The following is a 5,769-nucleotide window of genomic DNA, read 5'->3' as shown; positions in this document are numbered from 1 at the left end:
TGTGTGTGTGTGTGTGTGTGTGTGTGTGTGTGTGTCCACTGGGGGCCTGCCCCCAGCCACACCGTGGAGGCTTGGAGCAGGCGCCCCTCTGTGTTGATCTCTCAGGCTCCTGGCCGCACCTGGGTGTTGTTCTCTCCCTTGAGCAGTGGCCAGGGCAGGCTGGAAGCTTGGCTTCCTCCATCGCCGGGGGCAACCCAAGCCTCCAGCTCCGTGGCCACCGCCATCTTTGTTGGGTTAATTTGCATACTTGCCCTGATTGGCTGGTAGGTGTAACGGAGTAACACCAATTTGCATGTTTCTCTTTTATTAGTGTAGATTTGGCCCCATTTTTAATTGGAATGTCCATCTTATTATTGAATTGTAATAACTTTTTATATATTATGGATACAAGTCTTTTATCATATATATGAACTTACAAATATTTTAATATAATTGATGGCTCATCTTTTTATTCTGAGATATAAAATTTTTTATTTTAATAAAGTTCAATTTATAAAGTTTGGCTCTTGAATTGTGCTTTTGGTTTTAAATCTAAGAACTTTTAGCCTAGCCTAAAGTTAAAAGAATTTGTTTCAAGTGATTTTTCTAAAATGTTTATAGGTTTAGCTCTTATATTTAGGTCTGAGATTCACTTTTCATTCATTTCTGTGTGTGGTGTGAGGTGACTTCTAAATTAATTTTTTAATGTGGATATATAATTGGTTCAGAACTATTGATTGAAAATAGTATCCTATCCCTATAGAATTGACTTGGTACCTTTGCCAATCTATTTATTTTAAACTAGAGGCCCAGTGCACAAAATATGTGCACTGGTAGGGACCTTAGTGGCTGGCAGTGGCTGGCCATGGTTGGCCAGGTACTCCCTCCCTTCTCCCAGCCCCCTGCCTCAGGCCAGGGCCTCCTTCCCTTCCCCTGTCCAGCCCCACCCCCTGATAGAACTCCTGGAAGAACTCCCAGTCGAGGGGAAAATTTGCATACTATACTTTTATTAGATAGGATTGCTTTTTTCAGGTTGGAATAATGGCCCAGGAAACTGAAATCTGCTGGTTTGTTCTTAGATAAGTCATTGCCATAGGATACCTGAAATTTGTAGTCCTCCATCCCTGTTACTACCTATTTTTCTAAAGGATACACAAGATATGGTTATTTAATTGAATATGTATTGTATTAGGCACAGAGAGACACAGGACTTTTTCTTTCTCTTGAAAAGTTTTCAATGTAGGGGTGATATATATGCCTTCCCATACATATTAACAAGAGTAGGTACAGTGTCACTTTTAGATGTTATAAAGAGCAAAATGAAACTGTTAGAATGTCAAGTCAAAATTTTATGGCTGGTACATGAAAATTATTTTTGTAAAAGTCACTATGCTTGTTGTTTAGTAAAAGGTACTGTGGTTGTTTTAGTAGAAGGCATTATGGTTATTTAATTGTAATCCAAATTCTAATATTTTAAATGACCAATACAAGTAGCTGAGTACTAAGAGTTATATTTATCTCCATGTTGGACAATAAGCAATGTACCCTACCTTTTCTAGTCCAAATTGGCTCATTTTGTCTTTGTATTGTTTGCCTTCACCCTGTTCATTTATGTTCCCTTGTTTCCACTAGTGTGCCATGCTCCTAGTGATGCCTGTTTTGGATTGCTTAATGATTCCCCCAGTGTCTGTATCCATTGGTTATGTTTATATGCATGCATACAAGTCCTTTAGTTGATCTCTAACCCTCCCGCAACCCTCCCTGGCCTTCCCGCTATAGTTTGACAGTCTGTTTGAAGTAGCTCTGCCTCTGTCAGATCACCATTTTTTTAGAAAATAAATTTAAATACTAAAACCAATACTACTTAAGACCTCATTAACTTATTCCCCAAACCTTCCAGAAGCACAATAAACAATCCAATTTTTATAAGCTCCAAATAAAAGCAGTAAATGATTTATGGAATAAGCATTTAGGGAATTTAAAAAGAGGAATCATTTGTATCTTGTATGGTCAAAGAAGGAATCAAAGATATATGACAAGTGAAGATCCTTGAAGGATCATGAGATAAACTCTGTAGAGAGGTAGGGAGAATAGAAAGGTAGGCAATTCCAAAAGTATAGTTTCATTTATTTATACATTTATTCATTCATTCATCACTAGATACAATGCTAGAGAAAAAGAATGTATAGGGTGCTTTCAGAGAATATTTATGCATCTTCTACACAGATTGGGAGACAAGTGGACATTGCTAGAAAAATGACATCAATATTGAATATTTTACATTTAAGTAAGAGTTAACCAATAATGGTTAGAAGGAGGAAGGATATTTTTCAGGATAAGGAAATAATGTGTACAATGGCATAGACATTTAAAGGTGTATGGAGAATTCAGATAATTGAGAGTGGATTGGCATGGATAAAGCACAATATGAATGTGAGCATGAGCAAATGGGTACCATTGGGAGAGCTCCAGGTAATTTTAGAAAACGGTGAATGTCTGTTGGGCAGGTATAAAGATTGCAAAGGTAATCAAGATAGATATATCTGGAAATATAGGATGGATCAGTTGTGAGTCACCTGGAATACAAGGTTTAGAAATCTGAGTTTAACTTTAAGTCTTTCAGGCAAGGGAAATGATTTGGTAACTCACGTTGCGATAGTTGTGGTCTGTGAGCTACTTTGAACATGAGGAAAGGCTGGCAAAAGGGCCATCATCTAGAACCATTTTGCAGTACTATGTGTTTACCTGCAAAGTGATAAGCTTGAGTAGTGAGTGAAGTACTGAAATAAAAAAAAAGACAAGGAATATATTGAAGAAATTACCAACAAGCATCTGTGACTCGTTGACTTAACGTGGCATGGGTGAGTGAGGAGTCAAAGATATCATTGAAGTTTCAAGTTTTCAAAACGAAATTTAAAAAAGGGAGTGTTTTGGTGAGGAAAAGGTACTGAATTGGGTTTTTAGATTTGCAGAGTTTGAGAGACATTCAAATGCCTATGGAACATTTCTGCTAGCTCACTGAGATAAAGGACTAAATTTCATGAGTGAGATCAATGGTGAACTTTGGATTGGGAAGGTTTACATTGTAGTCAAAGAAATAGTAGTACTTTAAAATAAACATAAATGGCATAAAATGCATCTACTTTACTGTGGTCGTACAGGAAAAGGACCATGTGAAAATTCAGGTATCAGTGAGAGAGAATAAACACATTTATAAAACAAATGCTTCAAAGGTGGCACTTTTTAAGATTACATCAGTGATATATCAAGAGAGTTTAGATTATTGAAACCATTGTGATTAGTCCCAAATGTGTTAACTCTGTCTCTGGGATTTAATATTTTCCTCTACAATGTACAAAAGTGCCACAGGTCATTTCTGTGACCCCCTCCAGCAGAAAAGCCACAAGATCTACAGGACTTGGAAATCCACAAGACCTACAGGACGTGGGTCCTGGTCCTTAGAGACGAAGAGCAGCACTTTGTTACTAATGGAATCTGAAAGAAATACAAAAGAACTGTACTGCCCTCTTGTCATCATTTTACTTATCATAATCAGGCCTGACAAGTGAAACAAAGAGACTCTTTCTCATAAAGCAATAGGAAACCAAGCCAGTTGATTAAAAATAAAACCAAACTCCAAAAGGCCAGGATATAAGCTAAACTCTTTTTTTCCTTCCTTTCTCATCCTCTGGTCCTATTTCTGATTTGTGTTTTCTTGTCAGCATTTTCTCCAACGGATCGATTCCTCTTCAGCTAGCCCCAGTGATTTTAAGCAGAGAGAAGCATACTCTTTTCAGGTGAGAGATAATCAAATTGAATATTACACAGCCCCTGAAGTGCAGGCAGCTGATAACAAGAGCCAAACTCAATATCCTGACAGATGTTGTCTAGGATTGATTAATTTCTGCTCTCACTCTGGTGTAGCCATCCTCCAGCATGGACAGCACAGCCCCTTGGCCCCATCCCAGATGCGTTTCCACGTGGCTGGGACTGGTTCAGAGGAACAACCCTGCTAAGAGCACAATAAAATCCCTTCCTTTTGAGGAGGAGGAAATTAAACCTTAGCTTGCCTACCTCTGTTTTGCTGTTTTGAAATCCACTGTAGTGGAAGGCCAGATTCTGGGCTTCATTTATGGAGATCAGAGTAAAAGAATAAAGATATCTCTCCTCTGAGTTTTTTTGCTTAGCCAAATAATAATAATAATAATAATAATAGACCTTTGCCTCTTGAACTTCAAGAATTGAGGGATGTACATTTTTGTGGTAGAAAAAAAAATATGGGGGGGATTAGAACAAATAGGATTTTAAAAGTAAAAATAGAACAGCAAATAATTATAAGACTGGTTCCAAATTTAAGTAAGGGAAGAAAAAAGAGATTGTTTCATTCTCTCACGTTTTGCCTTTTTTCCCTTCCCACTCTCTTCTGTCCTTTCTGGCTGCCGCCTCTCCCTTCCTTCTAAATCTCCTTCTTTGATTCTGTTTAACAACATGCATTATTTATTTTTAAGATACTCTCTAAATGCTAAGGACGAAAAAGTCTCTATCATCAAGGGCATGCCTTAAATTAAGCAGGGGACCCAGGAGGTAAATAAATCACAAAATAGCAATGTGAAAAACCCAGAACTGAGTAGCATGCGGTATGGGAGCTGGAAGAAACTAGGGGCGGTTCATATAAGAGCAGACTTGTCTTGAGCTTTGAAGGGTGGCTACTTATTCAACAAAAGGGTAAGGACAGGAACATTCCAAAGAGAAGAAAGCATGTTTGGGAAGAACATGGTGTACTAGTAATTGAGGTAGTGTGTCAATTCTGTTCCAGCCCCACTACGTATCAAAGTCAGCATACTCTGAACCATGGTAGCAACCATGCGTGTGTAAAAATTGCTGTTTAATATTTTAACCCTGCTGACTTGGCTTCTGTAATTACTTGCTTGCTAAAATAATAGAAAAGTTATTTTCATTTTCTGAACTTATATAAGTTATCCCATTCGATCAAATACTCCATTGATTGTGGTTTGAATACCCCCATTGATAGTGATCTTACTGGTCTCTCGAAACACATTCCTCTGCACCTGGAGACCATGACAGCACAATTACTCTAAATGGCCTCAGTGGCTCCAGATAATGTGTTTCCGTTGACTCAGTGGTCCCAAGACCTGAAACTATAATTAATCTTTGTAACTAACTTGCTCAATCTAAGCTTCTGTAACAAACTGCTTTTTGAAAACCAGGTTCCTCATTCCAAACCTCGAGATGGAATCAATATTTTGTGATATTTGCCTATATAAGTGTGATGTTTCGGCCAAAAAGGCACTACAAGATTTGGAGAGCAAATTGCCCCCTCGTAGTCCCGGATTTGAAATAAATGTGGCTCCTTAATTCGACTTCTTGAGGCGTCCTTATGTGATTCGTGGGGTACAATCCAACAACTCTCCACCTTAAAAACTGCAGCAGGTTCACTGCCGCATGACTTGATACATTTAGTCTCTTAACTCCACAGTGTTCTTGTCCCCGGTTTGATTCCATACCTCATTCTCTCTCCAAATGTAGCATCCCAAACTGGTGATCTAGTGTGCAGGATCCTCCAGCTCTGATCTGGGTGCTTCCCTAAAACCTCCTGTTTAGCAGTTACATTGCACTACAACTAAGTAAAAATCTTACTCCTTTCCTAGTCCTGGGACAAAACATGTGTAGGCACCTACTTAGGGAGGGGCTCTGCATGGTTTAGAGAGAAAACGGTTAGGTGTAGTCCCTGCAGGAGTACAGGGAAGTGAGTTTGGAAACATAGTGAGG

At 38.6% G+C, this 5,769-nt stretch overlaps 1 protein-coding gene across 2 annotated transcripts in view; it reads left to right on the top strand.

Moving 5' to 3' along the window:
- The window catches only part of LSAMP (limbic system-associated membrane protein), a 663,422-nt gene that overhangs the window by 26,925 nt on the left and 630,728 nt on the right, over window positions 1-5,769 (top strand). The window lies entirely within an intron of this gene.

The sequence above is a fragment of the Myotis brandtii genome, unplaced genomic scaffold (assembly GCF_000412655.1).
Source record: "Myotis brandtii unplaced genomic scaffold, ASM41265v1 scaffold46, whole genome shotgun sequence".
NCBI lineage: Eukaryota > Metazoa > Chordata > Mammalia > Chiroptera > Vespertilionidae > Myotis > Myotis brandtii.
Note: the sequence above shows the minus strand (reverse complement) of the source record. Positions and strands in the feature narration are given on the sequence as shown.